The sequence below is a fragment of the Cryptomeria japonica genome, chromosome 5 (assembly GCF_030272615.1).
Source record: "Cryptomeria japonica chromosome 5, Sugi_1.0, whole genome shotgun sequence".
Classification (NCBI taxonomy): domain Eukaryota; kingdom Viridiplantae; phylum Streptophyta; class Pinopsida; order Cupressales; family Cupressaceae; genus Cryptomeria; species Cryptomeria japonica.
In genome coordinates this window covers 415,819,324-415,842,044 of record NC_081409.1, presented here as the reverse complement: position 1 = coordinate 415,842,044, position 22,721 = coordinate 415,819,324, and the positions used below count along the sequence as shown (strand labels likewise).

General features: G+C 40.6%; 1 protein-coding gene across 3 annotated transcripts in view; it reads left to right on the top strand.

Annotated features, from left to right (window-relative positions):
• Nucleotides 1-22,721, top strand: part of LOC131028183 (PLASTID TRANSCRIPTIONALLY ACTIVE protein 6, chloroplastic) — a 145,138-nt gene that overhangs the window by 100,271 nt on the left and 22,146 nt on the right. The window lies entirely within an intron of this gene.

Below are 22,721 nucleotides of genomic sequence, written 5' to 3'. Positions count from 1 at the left end.
AAGTAGCTGCAAGTAATCTGAATTCATCATTTTTGATGCCGCTTTGATTGTTTGTAACTGTGCACCATTATTTCCACTTGCAATCCCTTTCTGAGTTTTCCACATAAGATCTTCAATGTGTTTATGAGTGTTATCAGCCCTTGATAACACTTGCACAATCTTCCCTTTCGAGACCAACAATTGTTCCTTCAAATCTTGCTCTACCAAATTGTTCTTTTTCTCATTAAAGTGACTAGAACTATCACACAACAAATCTTTTGATTCGTTTTCATTTATAAGAACACTCTTCTCATCAATAGCACGTGACTTACTAGAAGACACCATATAATCCTCAGAAGGTGAGATAGCATTATGAATGAAATCCATCCCTTCATTATACTTATCAATATTGATCTCCAAATTACCTACATAAAAACTTGAGTATTCATTACCTGTAGCAACATCTTTCCCATGACCAAAAATTGCACTTTCAAATGAAGATAGCTCCTCGGATGTGGCTGCAACTGTTGACTGATTTTCTGATTGGTCTACCCCATGATGGCACCTTGTTGTGACATTTTCACACATTGCCCTATTGCAAATGGGGACCCCCACTTTTTCCTGCTCTCTAGAATAGTGTTAGAGTCTTTTGCTGTTAGCCTTTCGTTTGAAGAGTGCACCTTCTCAGGTAGCTAGATAGTGGTAGAGTCATTTCTCTCTCCTTAGGTTGGAAAGAGATCAAGTGGGGTCAATTTGAGTATAGTAGGTAAGGAAGGTTAGTTGGGCAAAATTTGACTATGGGAAAATTTCCTTTGCTCCCTGGCAGGAGCGACACCACTTCCTTTGCCCTCTCAGAGGAGCGAAAGGACTTCCTATTCTCTTTCATAGCATTGGTAGTCATTTCCTTAGACCTCATAGAAACAATATGCGAGATGGAGATAAAGTGTCAAACAAGGTGTCAATTTGAGCAGGACAAGCAAGGAGGTTCAATAGATGCATCCCTTGGATGAAATTTCACCAATTATATGAGATTTCCTTGTCATCCAAGAGGTTTTGTGAAGGCAAAATTGAGCTAAGTACATGATGATTTCCTTTGCTCCCTGGGAGTGTAATGTCCCTACTAGTTAGAGATCACTGTCCTGCAAAACAGATTGTTAGAATGCAACAAATATATATATAACTAATCTAATTTGCAATTAAATTTCAATTACTTAATTAAAACTAATCTCAATTCTTATTTAATAAAAAGGATACGAGTGCAGTACTGGGACATGTCCTTAGGCGGTTGTAATGCTCGCCTTCTTGGAACCCATCTCAGTTCCAAGCCATACCAGGAAATCGAGGGATAATTCGATTCCTATCTTGGATGTAACATCTTACATCCAAGCCTACCAAGGAAGACCATCATATATGATCAATTCCTTGCCTTGGATGATGCATCTTATCATCCAAGTCTACCAGAGAGGACCGGCCAGATCCGTCTCTTCTTGGATGAGCCTTTGTCACCCAAGCCATAACATATATGCATATAGATACTTAGTATATACTGCCTACCAGGGATTATCATAATCCCTGAATTAGGCTAAGGGAATTTCCTCCCAATAGTCTCCATCATATAACCACATTATTCACATAACATTCTACAATTCATTTTCATTTTTCAATCCATAACTTATGCCTACATTTACATGATCCTACATACATATAAATATTCTGCATACATACCTATATTCATTGCTACATACACATGAGATAATATCACTATCCTACCATAGCTCTGTTAAAGGAATTGGTATATATTTATGTATGACAAAATATTCAGTAATATATATGTGTGTGTGTGGCACACACGTCCACACACATATATACCCCTGTGGCCAGTAAATACCGCTTACCTGTTCGCAGTCCACAGCCCGCAGTTGCAGTTCGCAGTTCGCAGTCCACAATTGCTGTTTTTTCCTCCTCACGTCTTCGTCACTTCCCTTTTATATCCCCCAATATGAGGGAGACGTCACACCTCTTCATCATGTATGCCCTTTGGCAAGAGATACACTCTTTCACCATTAGCACCCTTTGAAGGAGTGCAACTCTTCATTAATTCTGCCCTTTGAAGGGATACAAACTTTCACAAACAGATCTGCATTTCCATCCCCCCATGTTTTCCCCTCAAATGAGGTTCTCTTCTCCCTTTAATATCTCATGTTTGAGGGAGTCACAACTTTTCATTTTATGCCTTTTAACTATTCATTAAACTTAACTAAATTATAATTATTTTATTTTAATTTTTATATTTTATATTTTAATTTTATTATTAGTATTTATTATTAAATCTTGCTTCAAAATGGGGACATTGCATATATACAACTTATTCTTCTTAAACTAATTAACTTAGGAGTTCTTTCTGATTATACTCTAATTTTATTTGTCTAACCAAACATTAATTTTATATATATATATATCTGTCATACATACTGCGGTCTATATTAATATTACTAGATTGTCGCATTAGACCGCAGGTTGCTTATAGCAGAGATGTTCTAATCCAATTCCTTCCACATAATTATTTACGCACAACCTCCATAATTGTATTCACCGTAATTCTTTCATCGACTATCAATGGCTTGATGCTAGTGTTGACTCCTCATTACTGAGTCAGGGGCTGGCTAATATCAATCTGTGATACTTGCAGTATGGTCTGTAGGGAGTACGAAGCCTCCACGTGGGTTATCCGTTGCGGAGATGGCACTTATTACTAGCTTCTCCCTTGTTATCCCTTGATGAGGTTTTTCTCCCCACCCCACCCCCCCCGCTTCTTGGAATCATCGTGATTTCCTCATTATATCTTGTATTTAGGGAGATTGCACCTTTTCATATTAGAGGAGACACAACTCCTACTAATCGATCCTCCTCATAACTAAATCGGCTTATACTAACGATATCGAGTAGTGTTAGCACCATCTTTATTAGTAATTGCTATTATCAGTGATGCTAAATGATCTGATATAGTTGTATTATTCCATTAACTTGTGACCATTGATTAATTCCCATGCCGGTAACTAATCAATATCGTATCTCTTCATGAAGGTAATTATTTCTTCTTTAATTTGATAACTAATAGTTAACCTTCGATGTTTATTCAATCGATATTTAATAAATTTTAAATAATCATTCATTGGTAATTATTATATTAATTAATAATAATAATTGCTTCATTTCATATGTATATATAACGATTAAGGAGGGGACATGACAGGGAGTAGCGAACTTCACTTCCTTTTCTCCCTTGTCGAGCGAACTTGACTTCCATTACCCAAGTCTTGGAGTGAATTTCTTCCTTTGCAATCAGAGAGGTTTAATTGCACTTTATTGAGAGGTAGGTCGCATGAATAAGATTTGGCTAAGTGTACGAAAACTTCCATTGCTCCTTCTTAGGAGCGAATTCCACTTCCATTGCTCCTTTGTAGGAGTGAAATCTACTACCTTTGCTCCTCCTCAGGAGCGAACTTTCCTCTCCAAGCCTTCTAAGACATCTAAAATCCCTTTGGCCATCATATCATGTCTTTGTTTGAGCAATAAACTCAATCCTCAATCGGTGATCTTGAATTTGGCTAAATATAGAGGTCATTTCCTTTGCTCTCTCTCAGGAGCGAAATTGACTTCCTTTGCTCCCTCTCAGGATTGATTTTCACTTCCTTTGCTCCTTCTTTGGAGCAATTTGGACTTCCTTTGCATATTTAAGGGCAATGAACAAATCTAAAGCCTTCAACATCGTTCTGATCATTAAAAGGATCAAGTTCTTGGAGATTTTTGACAAAGGAAAGGATGGAGATGGTAATATGAAGTGACTTCCTTTGCTCCCATTTAGGAGCGAAATTTACTTCCATTGCTCCTCAATTAGAGCGAATTTCTCTTCCTTTGCTCTTTCAAGAGAGCGAAGTCACCTCTAAGGCATTCATTGAGGGTGATTTTGTAATATCCCAGTTATTTTTTTTTTGTTATTAGGCCAATAATAATCATCCACAAACAGATAACCCGTTAAGGTTAGAAAGCATAAACTGAAAACTTGCTGGAAAAAACAACCCTTCCACTTTCTGATCACCAAGTGCCCAATGTGGGAAGGTGAGAGCATACGGTGTTGAGGGGATCGTTAGCTTCAAATAATTGGAAACAATACAATGCTTGGGCGGCAAGCCAGCCCCTTTCGCTTATCCAATGGTAATGCAAGAAACTTGGCGGTGAACCAGCCAAGAGAAACACACAAAGGCACAAATCACTCAACCGCAATATTTCAGTGGGAGGACTGAAATTACAAAACAATCCCAACTCAACCGCTTATGTAGCGGGAGGACCATTACACTCAGACATCACTCGACCACTTATGCAATGGGAGGACTGAATTACAATTTACTTGAAAATAGGCGGCAAGCCAGCCTCTTCCACTTTTCAGCAGGGTGAGAGTTACAAACCAGAATTGGTTAGTAGTACTACTACTTAACCTTACAATAATCAAGATAATGTGAGAAGAGAGTAATGCTGAATATCCAAATAAGAACATGAAATTTCTGCTAACATCAAAATGTGCAAGCTAGAATTGCAAAACCAGTAGCCTATGGAATCACTAAAGTGCTCAAAACTCTCTCAATACTTATCCAAAACACCCAAAATCAGTCCCAAACCAACACTAAGCTAGCAACGATAAAGACAAACCAAAGACAAGCTATCATAACTCCCTTATTTATTTGGCACGCATCCCAATGCACTTCAAAACCCCACGCCTAGCTAAAGAATTTCGCAATGCTCAACCAAAGGTGCCACAAACTTACAGTGTAAATCGCCAGTAATAGGAAGGATGAATGAGCCAATACCCATAACGGTCAGTCACTCCAGCAGAGAGGTATGATCAAAATGTACTTCAGCCACAGGCAAACCAGCAAATTCCAAGAATCGCTCCAAACACCAAAAAGGACTAAGATACGCACTGAGTATGGTAGATTACAACACACAGCTAGGTACTATATTTCAAGTACGAAATTGGGAAGCACTAGGGAGCCGCACTCCGAAGCCTCAAAGTTCTGATGCCATCCGACAACATAACAATGCAAATTTTCAAGATGATCAGAATGGGAGCCCAAGGCTCTTATTTATAACCTCAACATCACCAAATTCAAATGCAAATGCTTCAAATTCAACTTTCCCATTTGCATTTCATTACTCTCACGTGGACCCCAAGGATGGCGCCATTCTTCAAGTCAAACCTCATGCCAAGCAGCAAGGACCACGATTTTACTTAGCAAACACTTGAGGTGAAATAAAATAAATCCCCATTATCAATTTGACGTCCCCTTCTAGACATAAAATTCGCCTAGCACTTAGGAGATATTATGTGCCATTTCCAAAGCCAATAAATCAGTAGTAAAAATAATCAAATTAATTAAATATTAAACCTTAGGATAAGGAAATAATATTTAATTATGTCACTTATGACTCCATTACTGATTATTGTCAAAACCAGGATGAAGCTGAGCTAGGATGATCACTGAACTGCTACAGGATCAGGACCCTGTCCACTGCCAAAAATAGACATATGCCATACTGCCACTTACTAAAAATAGTAAGTCATGAGCTACTGCTCCGAAAAGCATGATCTTCGCGCCCAGTGACAGAGCATGGAGAGCTTAGTAGGACAGTATCACCAAAATGGCCAACCCCTGACTTACTAATAGTAAGTTCTCGCCTCATCAATGCTTGACCCTCATTCTTCATTCCACCTAGCCTACGGGTCTCAGGAATAGGCTAATGGACCATTGAAAGGACATCAACGAGAAGGGGACATTACAGTCCGCCCTCCCCAAAATTGCTTGTCCTCAAGCAACTGTAAGGCTGGATGCAGTAAAATCTCCTCATTTTCCCACGTAGCATTCCTGCTGGTAGATTTTTCCATTTGATCAAGTATTCCCTGATCACTCTTCTCCTCAAAGATCGTTCCCTGTAGTCAAGGATAGCTTCAGGAACCAAAACCAACTCTCCCTCCTCATTAAGCGGAGGTAACTCAGCTGAAGCAACAACATTATGTCCCAGGGCCTTCTTAAGGCGAGACACATGAAATATATTATGGATCCTGCAGCTTGCTGGTAATTCCACTCATACGCCACTTCTCCAATCCTCCTGTTGACTCTGAAAGGCCCATAGAATCATGGCTTCAATTTCTCAACCCCACTCTTTTTGAGAGTAGACTGTCTGTAGGGTTGGAGCCTCAAGCAAACCATGTCGCCCACCTCAAAGGTGCGCTCAATTCGCTGCTGATCAGCATACAACTTCTGCTGATTCTGTGCATGCTGGAGATTGTCCCTCAGAATCCTCAGAATATCTTGACTTTGTTGCATCATATCCTTTGCCTGAGGGGTCCTGCCATCACCAAATACCAAGTCCGCGAAGCTAGGAGCTTCATAACCATATAGTGCCATGAATGGTGACATCCAGATGGACATGTGATAGGAGTTGTAGCAATACTCTCCTAGGTGAAGCCATCTCACCCATGTATTCAGCTGCTCCGAGACATAGTTTCTAAGATAACCTTCCAACCACTTATTCACTATCTCGGTCTGCCCATCAGTTTGGGGGTGATAACTGGTGCTTGGAGTGAGCACAACCACATAATCTGAAAATCTCCTGCTAGAAAGCACTTAGGAACTTGCTGTCCCTATCACTCACAATGTTCTTCGGTAACCCGTGTAATCTGAACACCTCCCGAAAGAACACTTTAGCAACTTGAGCTGCTGTGAAAGAACTGGTGATGGCAAAGAAATGAGCAAACTTTGTGAGTCTGTCCACCACCACATAGATACTATCCTTCCCTTGAGCCCGAGGCAACCCAGTGATGAAGTCCATGGAAATACTTTCCCATTTTTTGACCGGGAATAGGCAAAGGTTGTAACGAACCAGTTGGCAGAGTGTGCTCATCTTTGTTTTTCTGACATGTATTGCACTCCTTAATGTACTTCAAAACATCATTTTTAAGTCCCTTCCAAGAAAATTTCTGTCGGATCTGCTTGTACGTTTTGAAATAACCTTGGTGACCAGCGAGGGGGATGTCATGGAAAGTCTTCAAAATTCTCTCTTTTAACTTAGATTCAGCCAGTATGAAGATTCTTCCCTTGTACAGTATCAATCCCTCAACCAATTTGTACCTTTCATCATGAAAAGTACCTTCTATAAGGCTGGTTGCAAACTGATTTTTGGTATAATCAGCAAGCAACAATTCTCTCCAATCAGCAGTAAGCTCACATAGTGAGCTTAAATGAGGTCTTCTGGATAAGGCATCCGCCACAACATTGTTTTTACCCTTAACATACTCAATATCGAAATCGTAAGCCTGCAACTTACTCACCCATTTCTGCTGTCTTTCATTCAAATCTTTCTGATGCATGAAGTGTTTAAGACTATTATGATCAGTCTTAACAATGAATTTACTCCCCACCAGATACTGCCTGAATTTCACAAGGGCATGCATTATGGCAAGCATTTCCTTGTCATAAATTGAATACAGCCTCTTAGGTCCTCTCAATTTCCTGCTCTCGAAGACTATAGGATGCTTATCCTACATGAGGACTGCACCAACACCCTCTCCAAATGCATCACACTGCAGCTCAAAAGGTTTGGTGAAATCAGGCAAAGCCAAAACAGGGCAGGGACTCATGATCCCCTTAAACTGCTCAAACACTGTCTGTGCCTTTTCGGACCACTCAAAAGCTCCTTTCTTCGTAAGATCTGTGAGGGGGGTAGCCAACTAAGAATATGTAGTATCCCAGTTTTTTTATTTTTTTTATTTTTAAGGCCAACAATAAACATCAACAAGAAATTAACCCGTTAATGTTAGAAATAATAAACTGAAACATGCTGGGAAAGTAACCCTTCCACTTTTTGATCACCAAGTGCCCAATGTGGGAAGGTGAGAGCATACGGTGTTGAGGGGATCATTAGCTTAAGAAACTGAAATACAATGCAATGCTTGGGCGGCAAGCCAACCCCTTCCGCTTATCCAGCGGGAAAACAAGGAAACTTGGCGATGAACCAGCCAAGTGAGATACACAAAATAAGAATCACTCAACCATAATATTTCAGCGGGAGGACTGCAATTACATAACAACCTCAACTCGACTGCTTATGCAGCGGGAGGACCATTACACATAACTATCACTCGACCACTTATGCAGTGGGAGGACTGAAATTACAAAGTTGCTTGATAGTAGGTGGCAAGCCAACCTCTTCCACTTTTTTAGTGGGATGAGAGTTACAAAGCAGAACTGGTTAGTAGTACTACTACTTAACCTTACAAAAATAGAGATAAGAGAAGGAGGGTAATGCAGATTATCACAATAAGAACATGAATTTCTGCTACAACCAATCTACAGGCTGGAATTACAAATCAGCAGCCTATGGAAATGCTAAAATGCTCATAACTCCTTCAATATGCATCCAAATCACTTCAAACCAGTCCCAAACCCACAATATATCCCGTGCAACAACAACCGACTAAGACCACAATCCAAACAACCCCATATTAATTTTTGCACGCATCCCAATGCAAACAGAAAACCACGCTATGCTTGGGAATTTCGATTTAACATATAAAATTCAAAACTCAAACAAACGAGCTATAAACTCACAAAGTATATCGCCAGTGTTGGGAAGGAAGGGAGAGATGATGCCCATAACCGTCAGTCACTTCAGCAGAGAGGTATGATCGAAAAGGTACTTCAGCCACAGGCAAACCAACAAGTCTCCAGAATCACTTCAACACCAACATGTCTAAGGCAGCTCTGAGAATGTAGTAGAATATAGCACGCAGCTAGGTACTATGTTTCAAGTACGAAACCGAGAAGCACTAGGGAGACGCACTCCGAAGCCTCAAGTTCTGTCGCCAAACTGACAACATAACATTACAAATTTTCAAGATCATGCAAATGGGAGCCCAAGTTTCTTATTTATAACTTCACACCATCAAAACCAAATGCAAATTCCCTCAAACTCAACTTCTCTCATTTGCATTTCATTCCACCCCACGTGGACCCCAAGAGTGGCGCCATACGCTCAATCCAACCCTCACGCCAAAAGACATGGGCCCACGAAATTCACTTGGCAACATTAGAGATAAGTCATAAAATAATATCTCCCTCAATAATTTCGACATCTCTTTATTAAACATGAAATTTGCCAAATACTTAGGAGAATATAGACATTAATCCCAAATTCAATAATCAGTAGCAAGTAATCAGATCAATTAAATATTAAACCTTAGGATAAGGAAATAATATTTAATTGTGTCACATATGACTCTCGTACTGATTACTGTCAAAACTAGGATGAAACTGAGCCAGGAAGACCACCGAACTGCTGCAGAATTAGGACCCTGTCCATTGCCAAAAATAGAATTATGCCACACTACCACTTACTAAAAATAGTAAGTCAAGAACTAATGCTCCGAAAAGCATGATCTTCACGCCCAGAGACAGAGCATGGAGAGCTCAGTTGGACAGTATCACCAAAATAGCCATTCCTTGACTTACCAAAAATAGTAAGTCCTCGTTTCATCAATGCTGGACCCTCATTCTTCATTCCACCTAGCCTACGGGTCTCAGGAATAGGCTAATGGACCACTGGAAGGTCGTCAATGAGAAGGGGACATTACAGAATATCTCTTCACAAACCTTCGGTAAAACCCACACAAACCCAAAAATCCCTTCAAATGTGTTATGTTTTCAGGAGGAGGCCAATCAATGATGACTCTCATCTTTTCAGAATCCACCTTCACACCACTTTGCACTGATAATGTGACCAAGGTAGAGCAACTCTTCCATCCCAAACTCACATTTGAACTCCTTGGCAAACAGGGATTCGGATTCTAATATGCCTAACACCTCATCCAAGTGTTGTAAGTGTTCTTTCCAAGATTTGCTGAATATGAGTATGTCATCAAAGAATATCAAAACAAACTTCCTTAGCTGTTCTTGGAAGATTCTGTTCATACATGACTGAAAGGTAGCGGCCTCCCCTATAAATGGACCAATCAGACTTGCAACACATAAAATCAAAGATCATATCAAATTAAGAGGGTATATAAGGGTTATATATCATGTGTGCTTAATACCATTTTTGTTTATTTTGCGGGGATGATTAATGAAAAGGATGAAGATGCTGACGGAAAGCAACATCATGTTGTCCTCAATTTTTTATTTCAAAAATTGGACTATCACATGGAAATTTTTATTAAAAAATGAAAATTTTTACTCTATGGCACGCTTTCCGAGGCAGAAATTTTAACCCCATCCTTGGACTAGATCGATTGTTGATCCATCCCCAAGCTACATTTCAAATTTCGTCGCGTTTCGAGTCCGTTTGCTATGTTTTTGCTTCAATGTAGGGGAATTTTTCGATAATTACCAGTAACTGGTAATTTGTTTTTCAAAACCCCCTTGAAGCTTTTGGTCTTGTAGGGGAATTTTTCTCCAATTACAAGTTTTTGGAAACGGGTAAAAAGGGTTTTAAAACCCCCTTTACTAGTAGAATGACTTTAAGTGTTTTGTAAAACTTGTAAATGGGTTTTTAAAACCCCTTTACATGTTTTTATGACTTAAAGTTATTTTTACTTTTAAATAGAACTTGTAAATGGGATTTTAAAATCCCTTTACATGTTTTAAGTAAAATCACTTGTAAAGGGAATTCTATTTCCCTATTACAAGTAATTTAACTTGTATTTCCTTTTCTAAAACCCGAAATTTGCCTTAGAGGCAAAAATATGAACATTTTGAAAACTTCTTGTTTCATTTCTAAAACCCGAAATTTCTCCCATGCCTTTGCAAATTGATTTGGGTTCGAATTTTTTGGAGGAAAGATAGGGATTCCTTCCAAATGTAGATTTGCTGCAACTTTGAAGGATTCAAACCCTTGTTCTACGCATCTATCAAATTGATTTTCGCCATTTGTCTTCTTCAACGTTTTTTTTATCTGAATCATGTATTCATGCCATTTGCCATGGTTTGAAGGTTCGAATCTACCCATTCCTAAGGCGTTTTTGATTTAATCATAAAGGCGTTGGATTCCAAACTTCATTCAAACCGTTTTATGCGCGTTTTGGGTAATCGATTTGCAAAAACACCCTAAAAACCAGTCACGTTTTTTTGCAAGTTTCGCACCTTTCTCATTCAAGGTATGCTTTCAATTCTAAATCATTTTTGCTTCCTCTTGTATTTAATGATGAATCAAATCATTTTCGAACTACTTCCTTGGCATTTTTCATGGCATTTTTATAGCAAATCGGTTTTTCTTTGGTCACCATGCGTGGCTAAGTTTCTTCCTTTGTTTAAATTCTATTTAAAGGGTTTCATCTTCTATGTTTGGTTGACTCTACAAGCTTGGATCTCTCCTCATCTTTGCAAGGTAATTTTTATTTTTGTATTTCTTTCTTGTTTCTTTCCTTGCATTTTCTTGTTTAAGTTTTGGTTTTGTTCATGTTCATATTGGGTTTATGAGAGGAAATTCCCCATTTTACAAAGAAATTTGTAAAGTAAAAGTTGTTCTTCCCCTTTGAAAATTCTCTTTCTTTACTTGCATTCGGGTTTTAGAAACCCGATTGCAAGTAAGAGGAAAATATGTGTTCTTCCCTTTTTTGGACAAAGACTTAACCTTCTTTGATCCAAAAGATCAAGTTTCAAAACAAGAAAAATGTGTTCTTCCCAATATGTTCTTCCCAATTTGCAATCTTCCCAATTTGCAAAGAAATTTGCAAGTGTGAAAAGTTCTACCTCAAAATGTGTTCTTCCCTTTGTTGGACAAAGACTTAACCTTCTTTAGTCCAAAAATCAAGTTTCAATGGTGAAAAAATCAAGTTCTTCCCAATTTCGGGTTTTGAAATCCGGATTGCAAGTTGAAAGTCCTTCCCATTTTGGCATGACAAAGTTCCAAGTGATCTTCCCGAAATTCATTTTTACCTATCCGCTTCCAATTCCCTCATCCGTACTTATCATCTTCGTCATTTCCCACATGCCTAAATACCTTTTTTTCGTCCATTCCTTCGATTTTCAGTTTGTAAATAAGTTTGCATTTGGATTTAGAAAACCAATTGCAAATGTGTTCTTCCCAACTTCCAAACTGAAAATTCATTCTCCTTCCATTTATTCATGCTTCGTGTTTCGCAAGTATAATTGCATTCGGAATTTAAAACCCGATTGCACGTTTGTACTTCCCTCTTGTGTACTTGCGAAACATGTTTCAAAACCCGAAATAAGTCAAAAGCTTATTTTTCCACCTCTTATATCTCCTCTCACAAAGCCAAAATACGAAAGTTGAACTTTCTCATTTGGAGGAGTGAAAATGTCTAAAGATACTAACTTTGATATTGCCTTGATACTCTTGGATTTACATTGCAGCATTCCCAGTTGTTTCCAGATGACAGATGTATCATCATCTCCCACTCCAAAAAAGATGAAATACAGGTATGATAAATACCAAAATGAAGTTCCGTAGTCACAGATCTCCTCCTCCCTTGATCATATCAAGGATACTGAGATAGGGCATGTTGACATGTCCAAATTCATACAAAGGATTGAAGATCCGAAGGAGGGTGATATGCAACGGTTGCTGGACAGCCATATCCATCATGCCGCATCCTTTCCAGTTGCTGCCCTAGAACCAGAATTTATTCTAGCATGTGCTCATCATTTTGACAAAGAGACACGAGTCATTAGAAATGATGATGGGGAAGTGATCATTCGCCTGGATGCAGAAGCTATAGAGAGGGTTTTTAAAATACCTTCCGAAACCATTTATATAGAGATCTCTAAGCAAAGTGCAGCTGGATACTTTGCCAAAAGGGAGAAAGACTATAAGCGTCATATCAACAAATGGATTCATGAACCTCGCACTGCGCTTACCAGATGGGCAAAGCTATATTGGTCTGATTTCAAGAATGAGATCGGTGATACTATTACTCTTCTTAGCCGTATGATGGGATTGGAGCATTCCAATGTTTTTGAACCTTGGATGTACCAATTTATTATGTTAGTAAGGCAGTCTCAGCACATCTGTTGGGGTGAAATCATCAGTGATGCTTTGTGTGAACAACTTGCGGTCGTCCCTACTACCTTCACCTTTTACATGAATTCATATCTCGTGTATATTGCTGCGTCACTTAGACATTTTCCAGGTCTTTCCACCAAGGGTGACCGCATGCTTGTACCGGCTTGGGAATACTATGATCAGTTGCCTCTAAGATCAAGTAGGTCTCATTTCAGAAGGGTTCAGGATGCTTTCTTTGGTCATTATTTGTGTCAATTTGACAAGAACCTGAAAAACAAAAGAGTCTCAGATGAAGCATGGGAAAAGATGAAAGAATATGGTTGTTTGTTTCTCCAATTTTCAACTTTTACCTACATGAGAGCTGGATGCTATGGCGGGCAGCCTTACATGCTCCCACGGTACCCAACAGATAAGATTATTCTCATGGAATTGGGAAGGCAGATCATGGCTGTGCATACACACCAGTCAGTTAAGCACAAGGTTGGCATGGGTATTTCTTCCAACAACCCATTGAAGATTGGTCAATATTCTCTAATGACTTCAATCAAGGCCAGGGCTATGGAGACTGAGTTGTAGGAAATTAGAATCAAAAGATTCAAACCTAGAGCTGATTTCGATTACTGAGGCATGAAGGAGAAGATCAAGAAGACCTTCATCCATGTACACCGGATAGAAGATATCTGGGCTGATCTTCGTACCGAAAAGGAGATTCGCAAGATGGATTACTGCCGACTCACTACAGAACAGATTGTGGATCTAAACCTCGTGAACGTGCCACAAGGTATGATTGATGATGGTAACGTTCTTGATCCTGAGTTTGTCAATCAGAATGTTGATGAGGCTCCGCTTCCTTCTATCCACTGGTCCCACAAGGAAGTCACTTCTATCTTGGATAGATTTCAGTCAGTTCTTGCCAATACCAATATCTGGCTTAAGAATAATGGTGTCAAGCTCATTAAGATTAAGGTTGGGAAAGAAGATGATTCTACAGGTCCTCTTGGGCGGAAGTCTAAAATTCAACTAGACAACAAAGAAGGTGCATCCTCTTCTAGTACGAGGATTAAATTGCGAGTCAGCCGTGCAATGGTGCTTCCTCCTCAGGAAATAACAGTTCAAGGCAAGGAGAAGCCACAGTTGGAAATTCATGTGATTGATCCTGAAGCTTCAGAGGAAGAAACTCAATCTGATAATGCTCCTCAGTCACTTTCTACAGAGTCTCCACATAATTCTCTTTCTTCACTTCCTATTGAGGTACCCATGTTTCCTCCTGTGATAGATGTGAGCTCTCAATCTGCCCCTTCAGTTTCAGAATCTCCGCAGAACGTCCTCCCACTTTCAGCAGTAGAACCATCTCAAGACCATCCTCAGGAAAATTTGTTGAATATCTTTTCGGAAGATCCTTCATATGTACCTGTGTCTGATATTGATACTTCTGTGACCTGTTTTGATGAGTTCATGACATCTTCATCACATCCTGTCGTCACTCAGCAGACTATGGTGGCTATCCAGACAGACACTTCTCCCAAGGCCACCACTGTTATTCAAACAAAAACTGCTTCTCCCTCTATCTTAGAATCAGAGTTAATGGCTTTACCTCCATGGCTCAGTTCCTTCACTGCAAAGAGGAAGAAACAGGCGATCTCACCTGATCCCTTCGACTACCAACAATTGAAACAATCAAAACCTAAAGCTGTTAAGAGGGCAAAGATAGTTTCAAGGGTGATCGTTGATGAAAACTGGATGAGAGTGGCAGAGATTGCTGAACCAATATCAGATAAACCAGTTGAAGAATGCAAGTAGCTGATTATCGGGTCACCAAAGTTCAACTGGGTAAGCAGACTCATGAGGTTGTCAAGCACGATGCTCAACAAACAGTGGCTACATTGGTACAACGGTATGATGAGGTGTTGACCAAGAAAGATCAACTGGAAGTAGAGAATCAAAGACTCATGGCAGCCATCCAAAGTATTACTCAACCTTCAAGTGGAGAAGGCCAAGTACCTATTTCTTCCAGGGTTAGCGAACCAATCCAAGGTATCGAGAGAGCCGCCCAAAAGGTTCAAGCCTTAGACACCTGGGTTGATCAACTGCATGACTTATGTTCACAAGTCATAAGACAGGTATTTGAAACGATGGTTAAATTGGAGATCATTGAAGATAAGTTGAATCAAATCTTGGGTGCTTTCAAACTAAATTTGGAGAAGGTTGAGGGAAATTTAGTTTCTTGGCGAAAGATGCCTCAACATCAGTTGGGCGTTCTTCAGGTGCATGACGTAATTCCTTCTAGAGTCACGTACATTGAATATGAGGAACTTCTGGAGAACAAATCTCTTGTTCTCAAATCACTCATTGAAGAAATTGATGAAACCTTAAAGTTGCGTGAAACAGTCTTTCAAGATGTAACCTCCCATTGTAAAAAGGCATCCTGCGACATTTTAAATCAGAATGATAAGCTGCTACCTGAGGAAGAAGTTCGTGCAGACCTACAACTCAAGATTCATGATGAATGCAGAAGTGAGCAATTCTCAGTCACTTCCATTCAAATATTGATTAAGTATCAAACTGAGTTGCAGGAAATCCGGTCAGCATTGGAAAAAGGGAATTCGACGCTATGCCAATGCCATGATGTCATCATAAAAACTAGGGTGGTGGCTATGAACACTCATGAACCAGATCCTGATGAATTGCAAAAAGTTATTCAGAAGTTCAAATTGTTCGTATCTTCAAGAGTTGCAACTTAAGTGTTTTTAACACTTGTTGTAAAATTTTAAAATTGTAATTTCAGAATTGTAGTTTCCCTTTCGGCAAGTTGTCATCACTTGCATTTTTGTAATTATTGGTAAGGCAACTACAAGTTGTGTCCGATTAGGACTGTAGTTGGAATAAGTCTTAGTTAGTTAATGAAGTCATAATTAGTTGTTGAATAGGTCTTGGTGGTTGAGGGAATTTCTCAAGTTAGTTAGGATCCTCCCACCTTTTTCTCAAGGCTCCTCTCCTATAAATAGAAGAGAGGGTCCTTTGTAATCTTTATCTTTTGGGAAAGCAAGCAAAAACTCTGCCAAATTTACAGCAAGAAGTCTTTGAGCTTATGTATGTGAATTGAAGGTTTTGAAGAATAATAAAGAAAGATTACTCAAGTTTTGAGTCTTTGAGCTACAAGTTTGAGTTTCATTCTTTTTATTTATTCTATGCAAAGTGTTTCTAAAGGAGCTTAGTCCAATCTGATTTGAAGTCTTTGAGCTGCAAGTAGAGAAGATTAAATAAAATAGGAAATCTCTAGAAGGGGCAGCAAGTCTTTGAGCTTGCGTCTGTTCTTGAGAAAAAATTATTGTTTGATAAGAAATAGCAGCAAGTCTTTGAGCTTGCATCAGTTCTTGTCTTTGTGTTAAAAGAATAAATTGTTCCAGTCTTTGTGCTGTCGTCTTTTATTCATTGTAAAATTTAGAATAGCAAAGGGTAGATAGGACTTCCAATAGTCAAGTCTTTGAGCTTGATATTGTTGTCCCGTCCCGAAGGAAGTGACGGAAGTCTTTGCGCTTTCAGGAAACTTCATTTCCTTTCTCTCATTTTACTTAAAAGTGGTTATTACTGTTCATATTCAATCGCTATCCTTTTCTGTGAAGAGAAAAAGATATTGTCTTTCTTAAAGAAAGAAAGAAGACTGCTGTACCATCCTGTTTTTATTTCAGTTTTAGTTAGATAGGGGGAGCCTTCCCTTAATTAGGAGAGTTTTTTACTCGTGTGCTGTGGTTGAAACCACAATTTTGTATATTTCCCCAAGTGTACAAAATTTTCAACCAACACATCAAGAACACTTCAAAAGCATGGAAGAAGACTCAAAATATTGTCAGGATGAAGGACTTCAAACATCTTGACAGCTACAGCATGAACCAAGCATAACAACAAATAGAGCAGGATACCTTCAAAGTTTTAATTCTATTATGGTGACATGAAGAGTGTAATATCCCCCTTAATTTTTTACATTTTTTTCCCACAATTACATTCAACACAACACTTGTTATGGTTAGGAAATGAAAACCAAATGCTGCTGAAAGTAACCCTCCACTTTCTGATCACCGAGAGCCCAATCTGGGAGGGTGAGAGCATACAGTGACGAGGGTATCGTTAGATGCCAATAACTGAAAATGATTACAATCTTCGGGCGGCAAGCCAACCCCTTTTGCTTATACAATGGGATAATGAAAACAATGCAATCACTTGGCGGTAATCCAGCCAAGGACAAGCCAAAGAACTGAAGAATGCAATCACTCAATCGCTTGATCAGTGGAAGAACTAGAAATGAAATTCAAATCAACTCTACCGCTTATACAGCGGGAGGACAGTATTATAATATCCAAAATAGGCGGTAAAGCCAGCCTCTTCCACTTATGCAGTGGGACTTAAAGCAATAATCCAATAAGATGGTTGTTAGTACTACTAACCAGCTTACAATGCATAATATGGATTAAAAACTAAGGGAAATCACTATTCCAAGATAGGCGGCATGGCTAACCTCTTCCACTTATGTAGTGGGACAAGAAAGAACAATAGGAACTGCTGTTAGTACTACTACCAGCATTACAATATGAATCATAGAAGTAAGAATTGAGAACCAATAGCTGCAAATGATAACCAAGTTCCTTCTTTCCACACCAATGAACTTACTGTTTACTGGTACAGCTGGTAAATTAAATATAGAAAATAACAATGTACATGACAATGCATACTAGACACGACAATAAAATATATCTTTATTCGCACATGCAATCATTATAGAGAAGAAGACCAGAGATGGTCGCCCAAGGATTACAACAGATCCGACAATACCGTCCCCCTTCCTTGGCAGTACACGACATATTTAAAGGACCCGACGGTTGCCGAGAGGTACACAACTGTCAACCAATTGACACATAACTACTCGAGACTGACAACCCACTCAATACAATTAATTAATACATTGTCGGATAACAAATTTTATCAAACATAACAACAGGCAATTTATGTCGACAACATCATCCCCCCAAAAGAAAAGTCGTCTTCCAGACGACAAGCAAACATCAAGTGATATTCGGGAAGACTAACGACAGATAGTGACTTCGATTGGACACCCCAACTTGTAGTGTACCTGCCAAATCAAATGGGGGTCAAGGGGCAGCACCCCTCGCAGGGTCCTGGGGCAGTGAACCCACACGGAACTCCATGGCGTGCATCAATTTTTCGCTTTTTAAAGACGTCAGGAACGAGGCCAATGAAGTCAAAATTCTGATCAAGGCGTATTCTCCCTTACGAGTATTGTGTTTTCTGACTTGTTCTCCTTCCATATGGGCTTATCCTCCTTGCGTACAGACTTGTTCTTTCGTATAGGCTTGTGCTTCTCTCTTGGCTGTACGATGGATAGGTGTGTAGCTTGAGACTCCCTTCATCCAACTCAACACTTCCACCGTACGGTACAATACTTCTGTTGTACGGCTCAAGAATTATCTCATACGGTGCAGCTCTTTCTTCATACGGCCTAGCAATCCTTGTGTATGGTTCAACTTTTCCTTCGTACGGTATGTTTATGCTTTTTCTATACGGCCTTATCCACACTCACCCGCCGTACAACATGTTTATGGTTTTTTTGTACGACCTTCTCCACACTCGCCCCGTACAATGTACTCATGTACGGCCTTCTCTTCTTCACGTACGATATACCTATGGGTTTTCTATACGGCTGCCTCCGCACTTGCTCGTACGGGCACACAACTTTTTGAGTGTAGCACTTATTCGTACGGATTGGCCTATGGGTACCAACCGTACGGGGTATAGTATCAAGGCTTTGCAATTTGGCTTTCTTGAGCGTACGGATCTCTAGCACTCCGCTTCTCTAGTTTGTACGATGTAGCTGGGGCTCTTAGCTTCGTGTGGTAACCTCATCACGTCGACGTAACTTGGACTCTCAGGAGCCAACTTGCTCTTGTCTGCTCTGAACCATACGACGTACGATATGTACTTAGTCAATCGTTCGACAACTTTACTCTCCGCGTACGGTGACAATTCTTCAAAAACTTTACTCTTGGCATATAGTGACAATCCTTCAACAACTTCACTCTTGGTTCCTGTGGACCGTACACTCCATGTACTCTCGGCTCTTATGGGTTGTATGGTCAACTTACTCTCGGCTGATTTGAACCATACGGCTGAATTACTTTCGGTTGATGTGAACCGTTTAGCGTATAGTATTAACTTCTCTGGGGCATCTCCACCAGGCTCTACAACATCCAATTTCGGATCCTCGCCTTGTGAATCTTCTTCGTACACCTTAGATACTTCTCCATTCTCATTCGGCGGCCTCTGTTCATATAGTACAGGCTCACTTGGCAACTATTCGTACAACCCAGACACACCAACATCGGATGTGCAAAGATGAATATCGTACGATGGACTTAACACTTCCTCAATTTGGCCAATTTGTAGAAAGTCACAGTCGGGGTGGAAGACTTCATAATCCTCCATCTGCCAGTGAAAGAATCCATTAAGAGAACTCGTCTCATCCTTGAGCAATCTTCTAGTTTGAGCACCCCTTCATTGTTGGGTTTCATGGATTTCCTTCATCCGTCCATACCTAACTCTCCACCCTCAGACTCAGAGTTCGAAGGTGCCAGTTCTTCACTCACCGCCTAGTTCCTCAAGTCAATGACGTGCTTCCTCCCATCACTCTCGATCGACAATGTGTTTCACTTCCAGTTAGGAATCGCCTTGGCAGTAACCAACCATCCCCTCCCGAGGAGTGCATCGTACGCCTTCTTCTGTAACCGGATGACTACAAAGTCCAAGAAAATTTGTGTCCCAATCATTACTTTTTGTGCCATCAATGTTCCCAATGGCTGGATGCCGTGCTGGTCGACACCTACCAAGTGGAAGCTTGGCGGCCAAAGATTCGACTTCCCTAGACATTTCCACGTGTCTTCTGGTAGTACATTTACTCCCGAGCCTCCATCGACAATGGTGTTTGTCAACTTCTTCCCCTTTATTTCCATCTCGACGACCGCCGGCTTCCTCTCGATGCTCACCGTTAGCAACATTGGATCACTCTACTCCTTCCCTTCGGGTGATGGTTTTCTCGTCAGTTCCTCCTTGTGTGGCTTACATTGTTTTTGGGCAACTATGACGTCACTGATTGTATTGGCAATTGCCATTCTTAGTTGCGGCATAGTTTGAAGAAGGTTTGCCACCTTGATGGGTACGGTTGTTTGTAGCACCTGTCGGACTATGTTCTTCTCTGACTCCCGCAATGACATACTTGCAGTTCCATTGGAAGTTACTCGTTCCTTCGCCAACACTTGTTCTACTTCGTCTTGTTCCTTTTCCGTACCAGAGTTTGAATACATCGCCTTCTTTGTTTGTGCTCTTGTGATTGCTAAAACTGTGGCCTCTTGTTCCTCCACGTCCAGCATATTAATACCCTTCTGATTCGGGCAGTTGATGTCTTCATGGTCACCTGGTCCACACCATTTGCACAATAATTGTATGTTGTCTTTCTTGCTATTGAAGTCTCTCGCAAAGTGTCCCCATTCACTACATTGTATGATAGGACGTCCTTTGGAGTCGTACTGTATTTGGTTTTGCCCTCATTGATTTCCATAACCACTTGGCGATACATTTTGTGATTTCGATGGGCTAGACTCTCCCTGTGTGAAGAGTACTTGTGTACTTCTCATCTTCAAATTGTACGGGCACTCCTTGATTGAATGCCCCAGCACTTGGCAAATTTCACAAAACATATTTCTGGGACAATTACCTTTCGTGTGCCCCTCCCTTTTGCACTCAATACACCATAGTTCATTACCTTCTTTGTTGGTTCCTTTCTCAGCCTTCAATTCTTGCATCATTCTCAACATATCCCTTCGAAGGGCTTGTGCAGTTTTGGATTCTTCGTCACTGCTACCTTTGGTGTCTCATCATCATCGGTCTTCCTCTTCTCTCGGGAGGAGGTTTTATTTTCACTCTCGATGTCAATCGCTCGATTGTACACGTCGACATATGAGGACGAAGGCACTACTTTCATCTTCTTGCGCAGTGAGGGTATCAATCCCTCCGTAAACCACCTCTTCTTCAACCCGTCGGCTGGCTGGTTCTCCATCTTGTTCAACAGTTCTTTGAGCCTACGGTTGTAAGCGCGTACATTCTCATTTTTGCCTTGCTTAGTATTATAGATTTCGGCCATGATTTCATTGTCATCCCGTAGGAGTTTAAACTCCTCTTGGAAAGCCTTCTTCAGGTTGTTCCATGATGTTTTATACTGGGTATCCAGGTCCGTATACGAGTCAATGGCGATCCCCCGAAGGGTGGCCGGAAATGCCTTTAGCCAATAGTCCCTGTCATCTTGGCCATTTGCCTCCCAAATGGTTATGCATGTTTTGCAATGCCGTATCGGGTCCTCGGACCCGTCTCCCGTGAACTTCGGCAGTTTTTGCTTCTCCTGGGTGTTCAACATTGTTTTCACTCGGAAGGTACGTGTGTATTCGCCTTGTGTGCCGGACCTGGGTGGACTGTTTCGACCGCTACGTTCCGGTGCTTTCCCTGCACTCTCGGCCACGCAGGCGTCCTCTACACGTCCACCTTCAGCGTCCCCAACACTTCGAGTACTTACACGTGTGTCGGGCCTGAGTGAACTGTTCTGACCACTACGTTCCGGTGATTTCCTTGCACTCCCAGACACGCGCGCGTCCTCTACATGTCCACCTCCAGCGTCCCAAAACTCCGAGTACTTCTAGGCTTCGACTCGTCTCTGTGCTCCCTCCAACCGAGGGTCGGCGGATCACCTAATCGCTTGGTCTTGACCACCCTGTGGCCTCTTCTCACCTTTGATGGGATCTACGGACATGAATCACTCAAGGTTGACCCGATTTCTTTTAAGGCAACGACACCAAAATGTTTACTGGTACAATTGGTAAATTAAATATAGAAAATAACAATGTACATGACAATGCATACCAGACACGACAGTAAAATATATATTTATTCGCACATGCAATCATTACAGAGAAGAAGACCAGAGATGGTCGGCCAAGGATTACAACATATCCGACAATACCATCCCCCTTCCTTGGCAGTACAAGATATATTTAAAGGACCCGATGGTTGCCGAAAGGTACACAACCGTCAACCAATCGACACATAACTACCCAAGATTGACAACCCACTCAATACAATTAGTTAATACATTGTTGGATAACAAATATTATCAAACATAACAATAGGCAATTTATGCCGACAACACTTACACACCCCAATATCAACTCCCAACACCAAAAGCTCAAGGCACACCAAGAAAGCTCTTCACACAACCAACTTCAAATTCTGAAATTAACAATAACACACTGAAAATATGCAGACCGGCAAGCTACGGACACACTAAAATGCTCGCAACTTCCCCAAATCAACTCCGAATTGCACCAAATTAAAAGCAAATGAGAGATATAACATAGATAACACAAACAGAACCTTAAAGTTGCACCGCGAACACCACAAACAATCAGAACGCAACCCGAGGCAGCCAAGGAAAGGGGATGGCTCCGTTGGGAAGTTCGACTTGCTACATAAAATCCAAATCAGCTTTTCAAGATCGCAAAATGGTGAACTTTATTGCCCAAGGCATAGGAAGAAATGGAGCCGATACCCAAAAC